Source organism: Atta cephalotes (assembly GCF_000143395.1).
Source record: "Atta cephalotes unplaced genomic scaffold scaffold00001, whole genome shotgun sequence".
Classification (NCBI taxonomy): Eukaryota; Metazoa; Arthropoda; class Insecta; order Hymenoptera; family Formicidae; genus Atta; species Atta cephalotes.
Window position 1 is genome coordinate 5,788,080 of NW_012130065.1, and position 15,781 is coordinate 5,803,860.

Sequence of the window (15,781 nt, forward strand, 5' to 3'; positions counted from 1 at the left end):
CGACGTCTCTCTCTCTCTCTCTCTCTCTCTCTCTCTCTCTCTCTCTCTCGCTCTCTGTCTATATATTTTTTTCATCCTGTCCTCGTCGCGTGGTTGCAATTGTGGTTGCAGTGCATCGAAAAGAGATAGTGTGCAAGATGGAAAGAGAGATGCGCGACAACTGGCCGATTATTGTTGACAGAGACGACACGAGTGCTCTCACGGAATTATTCACGAACCGTCGCGCGAGGCCGAATTCAATTTGGCATTGCGTCAACGCTCACTGGAAAAAAGAGAGATGAAACAAGAATAGGAAGAAGGATGCTGAAAGGGTTATAGACGAGGATGGGAGATTCAGGCCAACAAAGGGCCTGATCTCTCTCTCTCTTGGTTTTTCGAATTCGCTGATCCGGATTCTGCAGCCGCGCTGCTGGTTAATGCTAGCGCGCTCAGGTCCCTGGAAACGACCTATTTAACATACGCGAATGCCAGCTGGTTCCATCGTAGAATCGTGGGCGATTAATTCGGCCTGCTGGATTTTATTTCACGTTCCGCATGCGTAATATGTCTGGCTATTTCGGAAAAATACGACTCTGAAAATGAGAGCTCAACGACCGTGATAATTATTAGCTAGCTCGCGACTTCAGTTCTCGACCTGTCTCATTCTGATGGCGGGAAAAATGGTAGAAATTCCAGGAAATTTTTATATGCGTATAACGCGACGTTCGCGAATACATCTGAAATGTTTCACGTGTGTGCAGGCTTTGTACGGTAACAGACAGAGAAAGAGAGAGAGAGAGAGAGAGAGAGAGAAGAAATATTCTTAGTAGAGAGTGCATCAATGGATTGAAGCAGAAAAGAAAATAATCCGTGCTGAGATCGCATCTTCTCCAAAATCGCTTGCGCGATTTTTATCCGTTACGATAGGATTCTGCGGTAACGTGGATAAACACGACAAGATACACCTGTCAAAACTCCCGCACTATCGTTCTCCAGATAGTAACACACAAAATACAATATTATTTTATCTCTCGAAATATAGAGAGATCTTTATAAAAAAAAAAAGAGACAAACTTCTATCGTCATTCGACACCGCCAATTCGTGAAATATTTTGTGGCTAAAATTCCACAATGTTCTATATGTAGCACGATTTCGAAAAAGTGAATTAGTATTATATATACAATATTTTCTTAATAAACGAATTTCGTAATTTAATTGAACTTAAATGAACGTTTATGAAGATAATTTTCAGCATTTTAACTTCAACAGAAATCTGGCAGAAAAAGGCTTTGATAATTTTACGTTCAAAATTTCAAAGTTACGTTCAATGACGTTCTTTATCTTAAAACTTCATTAATGAAAGTCGACGCCCACCGACTTGAAATTTCTTTTTCCCTACTAATGACGTTCACGCTTTATCGGGGACCGTGTATAGCACACGCGGCGAAAGCCGTGTTATAAGTTCCAACGAATTAATTCTCCGGTGGGAAAAGCGCGGCGGTGGCGGCATGGCGTCGGCGGGTCCAATTTTTCTTATGGCCGAGCATGAATTTCAGCGCGCACTGTCCATTACGCCATGCCCTTTATCCTCGTTAACCGGCATTCCTCTCTCCCGGTACCTCGCCATGTCCCGTCAAGCGTTCCTCGCATCGCGCGACGGGATGCCTGGCGTCCTTCTCTCCGCGTCTGCCGCGCGCGTCTATGAGTCTCCGCGTCGCGTTTATCACCCTACAGCAGGGACGACGTTCGCCTTTATCACAATATTGCGTAACTCCCGCAGTCTTATCAGTTTCCAACCTTTTCCTCAGGTAAGGTTGAGTAGCTTCTTGACTTACAAGGAGGGTATTATCTGCGCATGTAAAATTACAACACGCGCTATGACAAACGGTGACGGAAAAAAATACCTTTGAGCGAATAATAAAATTTCACAAACAAAATTAGACACAAGCTTTAATCTTATCATTCCATTTACTAAGTTTTTGATTCTTATTAGCCTTTTATATTTCATTGTTGGATTTTAAATATTACGAGTCCTGTTACTTCAAGGTTTTTATTCCATTTACTAACATAAATGTGACATTAACTGAGATAATTCTAAAATAGGAACAAATATTTTCTACTTTTCTCTTTAATATTTTCTATTCTCTCTCTTCTCTTTAAGAGATTTCTTAACATGTTATAATATACCGATCAAATTTCGATCAATCTAAAAATATATGCATATAAGCACATCAAATTCAAATCGTATTACATTATTTATTAAGCCGTAGTTCAATAAATAATATTATTTATTGACAGCATCATTATATCAGAGGGAAAACATCGAAATATAAATATAAATTTAATAGTATATCCTATAAATTCAGTCAAGATTGAAATATTCATAAATTAACTATTTAATTTTAAATAAAAAGATAAATAAATATGACAATAATATAATTTCTTTAGAACAAAAATAAGAATATATTGAGGAGTATAATAAAATAATATATCCCAGTTGATGCCAACTAAATTATTATCTATAATATTAATTATAAATGCAGAATTATTAAATATAAATGTAATATGATATATATGATGTTATATAAAATTATTGAGTGCGAAATTATAATAAATAAATAAATTGCTATTACGTTACTTTAATTGGTGTTTGGTGTTGACTAGGATAGGGTATCTTCGCGATATTTAGGATTATCACAGACAAAATTCCGTAACAATAATCATAAGATGTAAACTTAAGCCGATGAGCCAATCAGGATATTGCTTTAAATCTACGTAATCTGACGGAAATAGAAATAGCAGTAAACTTATCCATAAGACAAATTTTAACCAGTTGAAATTTGTCTTATGAATAAGTTTACTGCTATTTTTATTTCCGTTAGATTACATAGATCTAAAGTAATATCCTGAATGGCTCATCAGCTTAAGTTTATGTCTTATGGTTATTGTTCCAGAATTTTGTCTGCGGTAATCTTTATGCTAAGCAAAGATTTACGCTAAAGTAAAAAAAAATAGAATAAGTATGTGGAAGTAATTCATTTAATTATTTTGTTACATAAGATATTATCTTCACTGAAAGAAAAGATTGCAAATTAGATGATATGGTTAAATATATGACATAGCATTTTTAATTGGCTGTAGCAACCAATCTTTTCGTTCAGTGTTTATGTTTTGTATATATAGTATTGTGTTATGGTTTCAGTTTTTTATTGTTAATATTAATGAAACCATTGTCTTTTGAATCAATGTTGTAAGTAGTACAACCATATATTATAACCTGCATAAAATGATTACTGTACACTGTAAGAAAAGATTGACTGCTGTAGTAATTTAGATAGTAAAATATGGTATAGCATTTTTAATTGGCTGCAACAATCAATTTTTGGTTGCAGTTGTCAATTAAAAATGCTATGCCATATTTAACTAATCTTTTCTTTCAGTGCAGAGAGTGTAAAAGGTTTAAATAATTATTTTGTAATATACAAGTATAGAGAAATAATAAAGGCTGAAATATAGCAAAATACAAGTGCTTAGCTCTTGAATTCTTTGTTCAGCTTGTATGTCTCTCACCTGTTTGTGATATAAGCATTTTTAGCGTGCAGGATTTATACGCAAAACACATAAAGAGCATAGATTGAATTCATTTCATTAAATACAATAAATGTATTACATGAAACATGTACCTCATATTATAACACTTGTAATATGTGCAAAAGATTGGAATTATTATCTATTACTTCGTATATATATTTCGTATATATATACGTAAATTATTTCGTAAATATATATACTTCGTATATATATTTATCATATTTTTATTCTTTAATAAAACTATAAACACATTTTATAAGTTAGATATTGTATCATTTTATTATGTTATTTCTATTAAATCATTAAAATCTTTCTAAAATGCTTATTTGCAGCAATAATATTAAACTGCTTGTTAATGTAATTTGTGATGTTACTATAGCAGCTTCGGTTTAAGATTGTATTTCAAGACCGATAAATAATCGGTGCATAGTTAGTTCGAACTGGAAATTCACAAGAAATATTATTAGACATGAAGAATCGCCTTCGGTATTTTCACTCACGTGTCTTATTTCTAATTATTTAATAAATTTTTCATGAATATATCTTGTAGGATTACTTATACTTCCTATAAGTAGCCGTACATCCTACTCTTATGGAATATACGCCAAAAATGTAAGGGAGAGAAAAGGGTTTTAAGTTTTTTTTAATAGGAAAAAATAAATAATTTGTATTTCTAATTTTTTTTTTATAATAGTAGACAGTGTAACGTATTTATTGATACAGTTTATTTTAGAATCCGACCGAAACTTTTATCAATACTGAAAATGAACATTACGTGTCAGTTTTGATTGAAACCATATAGCTCTTCATAAATATGAATTTTAATATGTGTAATTATTTGTTTCAATAATTAAATTATGATGTTTATGAAGAAGAAGTACTTATTCTTTGGCAAAAAGTTGACAGTTGAAATTTCGATTTTCGATTTCGGTTGAAATTTAATTATTGTTTCAAAAATTATGATGTTTATTATTAAGAAAAAATATGATATAATGAGCATGTCTATACACATAGCCTTTATAGAATTCCTATAATTTTTTAATTTTGATTTCGGTTGAATTGACATGTAGCCGAGTATTTCGGTTCAGTTTCGACAAAAGTTTCGGACTTTGGTTTATTTATCTTAAATATAATAAATTATACTGGAAATTAAGTTTTTAACAGATGCGGTATATATTATACCAGAGTTACCCTATTCTAGATACTATTCCTAGCGTTAATGCTAATGAATTATACTCTAATATAATTGCTACCTTGCTATACTATTTTCTCCTATTTTCATTGCTAAGTTGCCTGCCAACAGCAACTCTGTTTCGGTGCTTTGACACATCGTCGCTACGAGGCAATCGAAGTAGTCGTTAGTATTGGGACACCTAGTGACAGCTCCCGTGATAGACTCTTGGACTATATAAGGACAGACTGAAGTTTGATGTTACGTCGTTGATGAAGTAATTCCTTTCGCGTCATGTTCGAAAGCATATCTGCGAGCAATCAAGCGGCAAGTTTCCAGTATAACCGCGCTGCCACTTACTAAACATCGATTTACATCAAAACGTTGTTTAGAACTGTGTGAATGCTCAAAATTGACCGTATTAAACTTCTATACTCGGACAAGATTTCTCTACTACGATAAATATTTTTTAAATGTTTTTTAAAAGACTTGAAACGAATATTTTTTATATTTATATAGGTATACTATCACCAGATACATAAGAATCTATTATCTATCAAATAGATGTCTTCGTTTAAAAATAAAAATATTTAAGATCGCAAAATGATCATTTAATTTTCCGCAAACAGATGGTAAACAATTAGCTTCACAACGTGTTTCGATAATATCCACATGTCGTCCGATTTGATGATATGTCAGCGTCACGTGGCTTAACATGATGCGGGCCTTTACAAGAGGATCTGTTTAGAATGTCGAATCTTGTGGCCACGTTGAGGATGGGCGGCAAATCTCGCGGTTGGTTTTGCTTTATCGAGCTTCGTAGCTAGTTAGACGTCGGTATTAAATGCAAATGCCAAACGCCCATTTAAATTTTAGATGCAATTAGATTCATTTACTCTCCCGGGGGCGGCAATTATTCGACTTACCGCGCAAAGTCGTCAGTGGGGAGGAGGGAATGGTATCGCGGTGAAAATTTTCTGAATAAATCAAGCGCCAGGCGATGCACGAATCCCACAGCTAACCTCGCGCGCGCGCGCACGCTGTTTCCACTTGGCGCTATGGGCGCAAACGGCTACGGCATGCTCCTCGCGATTTACGATCTCGATAACTAGCGTTTTATTCATGGAGCGAACGCTCATTGCCTTTCTGGTGACTAAGTAGCGACCGGTGCGAAAGAAAATAGGTGTGTTGGAAGACGGATTACCTCGACCTGTTGTCACCGGCAATGTGAATGCAGATTCAAGAATGCAACGTGAAGTAGAAAATGTTAATTAAACAGAAGATTTTTAATGTATTAAAATCTAAAACTTAGGACAAACATAAACTGTTTATTATTGCTAGTATTATTATTGCTAGTATTTGCTCTTATACGTAATGAAGCTGCTACACAATAATATCACAAATATAATATAATATCGTAGGAAATATTTAGTCTGGAGATAATATTCACGTACACGTACATATGGCAAGTAGTTGAATTTAGTGGAGATATTGCAAGGAGAGAGTCGGTATATTATTACAACTCTCCCTTACTAGAGTTCCGGACGTCGCATCGTGACAGTCTACAACCGCACATCATTAAATACATGCGAGGTATTAAGATCTGGTTTCCCTCAACCACCGATAGCTGTCCTAAGTTTTAACAGCATCATTTGTCTATCCAAGTTCTCCCACGTACATGGATTAATAAACCTCGTATACGTGGACTTTGTACCATGTATTATTCTATCATAATGAGCCTGTAGATTAAAATCATTATACAATAAAATGAATAAATATCTCTTGGAATAATAGATAAATATTCCTTACGATTCTCTATTGTGCAATATTTATCCTTATATTATAAAATTATAAAATAATATTGTAACAATTGGAAATAGCATTTTAGAATAGAATATGTTACTCGATATCTCATACATATATATATATATATATGAGATATCGAGTAACATATTCTATATATATATATATATATATATATATATATGTGTGCGCGAGTATGATCCTCTTAATAGTATCAGCTATCAAGACGGTAAAGAGCTTTTGAGAGGAGCACGACTTTGCTTGCCTTTGCGAAAACGGCTTTCCTTCCACGATATCGGAAATTGTATTTTACGAGAAGAGCCTGCTTTGCGGTGCAAGAATAAAGAGGTAAACGGAACTGATAGCCCCTACAAAGAGAATATTGATAAATATTAAATTACAGATTTAATAAATATATTAATAAGATCACGTACATTGTACTTACGCACGTGCGATATAATGCGATTATAACGATAAAACTCATATTACTCAACTATAAATATATCTAAAAATAAATATATCTAAAATTTAATATGTAATAAAAAATTCCATCATTATTTTATAAATGAAAGCATTTAAATATGAGAATACGTACTACAAAATAAACGGATACATAAAATGAATTAAGAAGCATATACGATATGTTCTATTTTTCATTTCCTGTCTATTTATTCGATGACATTATCTATTTTATACATACACTTGCGCCGTTAGCAAACACACAGTCGCAATCGCGTTAACGCGTCGTGCAATTTACAAAATTTATTTCGAAATATATTTGTTGAGTTTTCGTAAACCCGGACAGTTTACACAACGACTGAACTGTCAAGTTACCGTTTTTATCCTGCTAATTATTTCCATTGATCCGACCGGCGCTTGTAAGCGTATGGGCATGAGCATGCATTCCGCTCGTGTTGTTTTATTCGCAACGCGAATTCGTAAATAAAATCAACAGAACAGAAATAAACATAAAAAGGGGTTGTACTTTTGTGATACAACTATGAGAGATATGTGGTTGCGAGTATATTGTATACGATGGGCCTGCACGCCAAGCACGTGCATAACAGATTGCAAATTATTATTTAATTTTACCTTGCTGCGGCTTAATCTATCTACCGTCACCGAGATACCGCTGTAGTAATTATACGGTAAAAAGTCGCGAACTCGTCGTCAAAACTCGTAGTTTGAATTCAATTATCGCTAGCAACGCCTGTAAAAAAAAGTTGAATAAAAATTAGATTTTTTGCATCAATATAATTAGTTTGCCATTCTTCACTGCACCTGATGTCCATTAAATGTCATGGATAGCATGCTGTTTACGACAGATCGCAAAAAATTTTAATTAATTTCGTAGCAAGTCGTCGCTCGTAATGTAATAATGATAAATATAAAAAGAACTTAATAATGTACAAATTAGTTTGTTGAAATATTGATTGAATTATATGTGCAATTTGTATTCAAAATACATATAAGCAAAAGAGAATATTGTATGACATATGTCTCGATAGTGTATGACGAATCGATACACCTGCTTGCAAATGCTTCAACTTGTTTACACGTTTCCGTTTCCGTTGGCCAAAATCCAAAACTCACAATTGTCAGTTATAAATTCCAACCATGTGAAAATATATCATTCATATTTCATATGAAAAATTGCTATTTCTCGTAACAATGTCTCATAAGACGCCACTGATTTTATATGAATATACACGGAAAGAACAATTTTGCTGAAGTATTTAAAAGTTTGACTAAATATAAATTTGAAAATAATTTTTTGTTAGACTATTAAAATAATTACGTTGGAATCTCAAGCATGATGAGCAACGCTGCAAAAAGTTTTAACATTTTAGGAACTATATAGTTTCAGCATCCTATCGTAATTATTTTAATGCTCCAAACAAAATCATTTTCAGTTCTAGTTAAATTTTAATATCTTTCACAAAACCGTCCTTTCCGTGGATATATATAAGATTAAGCATTTTTCTTTCAAGTCAAACTAAAAGGATTATTATTTATTACAATATTAAATTTCTAATAAGTACTATAACATGTAATTTTTTTCTCAATTTTATTGTACAAAACAACGGCAATGAATTAATTTCAAACTGCGCTTTCGCGTTAAAGGCATATCGTTAAAGGCATATGGATAATACAATAAATGGAGAAATAGATGAAAACAGTCTGCGAAAAACGCAATTCCTTTAGAAACGAACACGGATGGTAGACACGCAGCAACCTTCGATGACGAATTTAAAGGCAAACTCGTGCATGTGTGCTTTAACTCCGCAAATCCATTTCAGACTCGAATCGAGGGACGCTCGCGCGCTAAAAGGTAAAGGGTGTACATGTGGCAATATAAAAATACATTTTACCACGCATTTGACGACTTCATGCACGATCGTCAATAGCACAAGGAATACAATATATATAATTAGAATATATATAACTGCTATATCGTTCAAGTACAAGTAAATCGTTTCGTTTATCGATATTACTTTTTCAAGCTGGAACGTTGCATTCATCATTTATAGACATGTAAAAGCATAACTAAATATTATTGAATTTTGTCTTACAATCTTTCTTCAAATTTATTTTTAACCCGTTTCAAAGATGTGTAAAATTATTCTGTATATGTCTCGTATTTCTATAATATTTCTGTAATATGTTATTATTTATATGAATATGCGTTTGCGATAAATTGTTTGTGAAAAGCAACTTCCGCGTGTAAACATTAATGTTATATATTTATTTATTTTGCTAATATGAGATAATATCAAATTACTATCTTATTAAATATAATAGTTATTTATTAAATTTTTCCGAAATATGAGTATATAAATCGTTTAAAAGAACGGTGGGACACAACATGGAAATATAGTTTATTCCAATACAAAGCTTCGTTATGATGTAACATAACTACATAATATCGATAATTAATCATTAATATCAAGATAACATATTGCAGAGATGTAACAATAATGCTAAACGTGAGATACAGGGATTATGAATATTCATTTGCTAATGAAATATAACTGTTGCGCTAATACGGATCGTTTAAATCCGTTTCTGCACTCACACTCGCGAAACTCGTTCGTATATAATATAATTCGCCATATTAATGTCAGAGCCAAACGTGAGAAAGCACAAAGTGGTGGTATCTATCGCGACAACTGTTCCCGACACACTGTTTTGCTGTTTTAGTATATACTCGTCCGACAACGAGGATCACGAGGCGATAGGCGCGGAAATGCAACAGTCAGAAGAGTAGATGAGCGTTTAATGTAGCAGAGGAATGTGGAATTAATTTAAACAGCACAGTTAGTTCATAGAGTTGTTGCGTTAAATCATCCCTTTTCCATTAGCAAACCTTAGTGAGAGAAACTTATTTCCATCATAAATCGAGTTACAGTCAACAATATTTCTTGTGCAGCCTCAATTCACAGATAGACGTAGATAGATTACATGTACAATTAGAATTTTATTGAAGTATCAAAAAGTTTTTAAAACTAGATATCAATCTGAAAGTAATTTTGTTAGACCATCAAAATAGAATCAGGGTTTGACGTTATACAGTAATGCGTTACTTCACAAAAGCAACTGTTACTCAGAAATAATAGTAACAATTCGTTATATTTTTCGTTACTTTTCTGTAATGTTAAAGTAAGATATTATTAAAAAATTATATTATTTAATAATCAGTATTAATTGTGAAAATCAATATTAAAATTTAAAATTCTAAGCTAGTCTTATAGCAAACTCTTCTTTCTATTAAACTTATATTTAATAAATCTTCGGTAATTCCATACTAATATTTTTATTTTTTAATATATGTTTAATCTTATAAAATTAGATTATAATTTACAAATGCAGATTTTATTAAAAATTTTTATTAGACATTGTTTTTAAACATTAATATTATTAAGAATATGTTTCAACTGTTCACTGTTAATATTGAAAATTTGCAAGAAAATTTGCAAGAATGCAGCCTAAAATATAAAGTACAAAACGTTTTCTTATATTTAAATTTGTATTATAAAATATTTCTAGCCAATTAATAAAAATAATACAATCTCCTGAATAGTTATACAGATAACAAGCTATACAGATAACAAGGAAATAAAGTAACGATTAAATTGACGACTGAATTTGTTACTATAAAAATATAACAGCATTACCATTACCTTTATAGACAAAAAAAAGTAAATCATTATCGAAAAAAGTAACAAAAAAGTAAGAGTTATAAGTAACGCATTACTTACCAATTTTGAAATAATTATGTAAAACGCTCAGGCTGGTTGTTCAAATTAAAATTGTTTATAGCATTGCTCATCATATTCGAAAATCCTATATAATTATTTTGAAGATTCATCAAAATTATTTTTAGATTTGTATGTAGCTAAATTTTTAAATACTTTAAGAAATTCTACTACGAGCGATAATTATGTGTAAATTTACTGGAAGATGAACTCGCATATGTGTGTGACAAAATAGAAATTTTTGCTCTAAGAAGATTGAGTTTATTTATTACGTTTACACGAAAAATTTCAAGATAAATGTGTCACCGTATAATATACAATAGCTCTCCAGAAAAACTTAGCGCGTGATAAAACATACATAATAGAACGACAGGACGATCGCGCCGTCTTTCTCCATAATCATCGATCTCGACACGAAAGAAAAAACCGTGCCATTGTCTCACGAGTCGGAGGGTAAAGATTTTCGCCTAGCAGAACTTTCCTTTTTTGTACTTTTCAAGAGAAAAGGCGCCACGAGGAAGGTATGAAGCCTTCTTTGTGCACTTCGGCAAAAGTTTTCATGATCGAACCCTTTGCACGAGAGATGATCGTTATACTGGATTTTACCATTGTAAAATCCTCCATTGAGAGTTCTTTCGCCAAGCACCTCCTATCAGAGTGTATGCCTCTCTAATATCAGATAATATTATAAATAGATCGTCTCCCCTTTCATTTCCGAATAAATAACGAAACACAATAATGCTTTAATTTAAATTGCCTGGGGAGAATCACATCTACGAGAAGTAAACTCATTAACAAGTTTCCATTCACGAAGGGTACTTTGCAAAATTGTCACCGACAATAATAGCGACGTGCAAATGCTGCGAGATTGGATAACACAAAAAAAAAATTAATTAGAAAGTTACGATTATATGTGCACATGACGTTATCTTTAAACTACACAAACGATATAGCTAACGTGATTCATGTTTAAATTGTAAAAGAATCAAATATTATAGTATCTTAAAGATGTACTTTTCATTAATTCTAATATATTAATAAAAAATAAATATTAATTCTAATATAGAAATTTCTATGAAAGTTTTTCTGCGCGATAACTACAATCGTAGACATTACAATATTTTTATTTTCGTGTGTTTTTCATATAATATAATAAAATTCATATATTTTACGTTATTATATAAAATATATCGTCTTAATGTTTTATATTACAATAAAATATTAAAATGATTCACAGATATATATCAATTATATATTTCTAACAATATATATACGAAAAATAATTTATTCAATTAATTATATATTTTTATCCATTAAACAATTTTTTACACAAGATATTTTTGTATAATATATGTATAATTATATTTTTATATAATATATTATTCTCTGATTTATAAAAAAGGGGAAGTCAATTATGTATATATAATATAATATACTAGAAACATCTTAATAAAATAAAATTAGACGCTTTTGTCATTTTCATATATCTTATAAAATTATAAGAGAGATAGTACAATAATAATTATTCTTCTAGTGGGACTTAACAGAATAAAATTTTATTACCAATATTCATCCTCTTGTATGTATTACAATTAACGATGAGAATCACGATAGAATCGTGAGAGATGTCATTCGAGAAAGAGAAGCGGGTGGAAAAAGAAGGTCCTCTTTTCTGACGAGAACAATCAGAATTGTCGTTCGACAATATGGCATATGCGGAAGATTGTGGAGTGGACATTCCCCTGAGATTACCATCGCACACACTGTAAAATGATATGCAAATGGAAGAACTTGCGCTACAATAATCCCAACGGAAAAATGCATTTCGTGCATTTTTAATAATAAAAATATAGAGTACATTAGTTATTTTAATAAACTTCTTTAATAAACTTCGATAAACTCATTATAATTATAAATTTTTTGTTATGAATTTCTATTTATTCTATATTTTTTTTAATATTTCTATATAAAAAAGCAAATCATATGATGATTATAGCGATTGAGTTAACTGCTACTAATCTGCTGACAATGTCATTATGTAATTATTTTATTATGTAATTATTTACGAGCTATTAAATTGTTCAAAGATTTACTTCGATTAATGTGATATATTAGGGAATGTATGTCCATAATTATTACACAAGCACACCAAATAGTAAGATTTCTACTCTTGGAACGAGAAACACCTTCGGGAGATAGTGTCTGAGAAGGAAGAGCGATGAAAACAAGTGGCTTAGAAAAATCAAGAGAGCAGTTCGACAAGCGAGAGGAGAGTAGCCCTGCAATAAAACGCAAGCGGAAGATTGTGGAGTAAAGGCACTCTCTTGAGATTGCCGGTGCACATGCTCGATACTGACACAGTGAAAGAAAGGAATAAAGATTCTCGATACACCTTGGCATCCATGAAGATTGCAAAATATATATCCTTTCAATTTATCCTCTTACAGCCGACTATATATCACTAAGATAATAGAAAACACAATATAAAGTTTTGGAAAGTTTTGAAAGAGTATTAAAAATTGATGTATGTACAATTAACATCTCAATACGTGTGAAAATAAACTAACTTATACACGCAATTAACAACTATATATATAAAATGTAAAAAAAAAAATATATATAATATAAAATAAATTAACTTTTATATATCTTTTTGGAAAATTTGTATTAAATTTCATACATTTCAAGTGTCAAACAAATTTATGTGTTAATTTAAGATGAATATATTAAAAGATAACATAATTATTTATTTAAAAAAAATAAATACGGAAAAAGTAATATTACACAGTGTATAAACAAACCGTGTGGAAGCATATTTGTTCAGTAAAATTAATATTTATGATATATCAAATTAACAACTATTTTATTCATTTAAAAATTTGCGTTTTAAAATACATTATTCTTATGTTATTTGTTCATTTATTCATAAATTGCATCATTGACATTAGAAAATGTTGAATATTAATTTGAAACACAAACTATTTAATATAATTACATCATATAAAATTAATATTCGAATATATTAAAAATTCAACACAAAATTTTAACTTGAGTGGATTGTTTTCAATATAAAATATAAATATAAATTATTTTTTTTGCTGTGCAATTAAGAATTATATAACAAATAGTTTTATTATTTTCATGTAATTATATAAAAATAGAAAAATTAATTTTTATTAATTTTCTTATTGGATTGTGTACAGATAAGATACAAAAGAAATACGTGGAATCTATTTAAAAATTCTTTTTTATGTTTCGTGAAATATTTAATAAAATAAAGCAAAATGTGCAATGTAATATTTCAAGACACATTTAATTTATAGCATGTTATAAAATATCATTTACATATATATTTATCAAAAAGCTATTTAGAATGTTGTTCACTGAAACATTCGACCGCAGGGGACATTAATGAGCTGCGCTCCTATCACTGGCGAAGTGCAATTGCACGGATAAATGTACATGGCTTCATCCAAGTCAAAGACGATTGTTTTGTTGTACTATACGTGAAGTAACTACTGCAATTGGAACATGTTGGTAAATACAGCAATGTACGATCGAGATAAATCTGTGGCGCTTACTACACGATATTGCGTTCTATCCTGCTTAAGTGCGCAATTTCATAGCGGATGTACGTAATATGATGTAGGATAAACGGAGGAAAATCATTTTCAATATTCACTGATGACTACAATATATTATATCGCTCTGTTTGGATTGTAAATTTCTGTTTCTATTCCATTGCAATTTACACTCCATTTTGTATTGTCGAAAAATATGAGTTTCGAAATATCGTTATTATCGCGCTTGTCATATAATCATGAAATTCATTATAATTTTTCCACTCAAGTACGTACATACATATGCAAACAAATGTTAAATATATTACATATTTGGTACAATGGATATAATAAAATATAAGCATTAATAAAAATATATTTTTTGAAAAATTGAAACATGTTGATTTTATGCTTGATTTTTTCCAATAACTAAAAATTTAATCAAAAGGATCAATATTATTTGCTTTTCAAAATTTAACCTTAACCTTAATTCAACTTAATTCAAGTACAAAAGTTAAAATGAAATTTATTGAAATTATACATAAAATATTATAAATTTATATTCTTGGAAAACTTGATCCTTTTGTAAGCTGAAAAACTTTATTAATTAATCATTTAATATTGTATTTAAAACATTAATATTAAATTGAACTTTCATAAATTTTTTTATCAAAGAGTTGATGTCAAGTTTATAAATAGAATATTTCAGTTATTAATTTTCATGTTTTGTCGATATATTATAGTGATATATTGTGAAGTGTGATAAACAGATAATCACGAATAATAAACGAGCGTTCCTTTTTGTTGAATATAGAGCTTATTCGCTGTAGCTTTACCGGAAAAGCGGTTCTCCAGAGAGAAGCCAGCAATTCCCCGAGATTTCCGGGCTCGATTTGAGAGATTATCATACAAGCTAGGCATCTATTTATGTGGAACAAACGATGGTCCATGCGACAGACATTGCCGAGCGATTCTGATTGAAATGCGGCCGGTAATTTCCGGTTATTTGGCGCATACAGTTATGCTCGCGACGCGGTGCATTAGGCCGCCATGACGTCGGCAACGTTTGATATGGCGTGGAATGCGTAGTTCTATCATGGTCCATTTCCATCCGTTGCGTCCCGTATATCGATGTCGATCAACATCGACGAATTCGTACGGAGGCTTACGCGATTACAGAGAGCTAATATCGCGAGGCTTTTAATCGATCCTGTGCAAAGAGGGCTAAGCTGCAACATGATAATTTCAAATTTGCATTGTACGGATGATTCAAATTGATTTATATTTCCTCGAAGTGATTAGTCATTCTCTCTCTCTCTCTNTCNCTCTNATNTNTNTNTATNTNATNTNTNTATNTNTNTNTANATNNTNTNTATATATTATTATTATATATTATATATATATATACTATATATATNTA

The 15,781-nt window shown here is 31.1% G+C and overlaps 1 protein-coding gene across 1 annotated transcript in view; it reads right to left on the reverse strand.

Annotated features, from left to right (window-relative positions):
* LOC105618236 (leishmanolysin-like peptidase) overlaps nt 1-1,291 on the reverse strand; it is a 43,258-nt gene extending 41,967 nt beyond the window's left edge. Inside the window, exon 1 of the mRNA XM_012199781.1 lies at nt 1,283-1,291. The gene's annotated coding sequence lies outside the window, so the exon portion shown is untranslated. The remainder of the gene's footprint in view (nt 1-1,282) is intronic.
* Between the last annotated feature and the right edge of the window lie 14,490 nt (nt 1,292-15,781).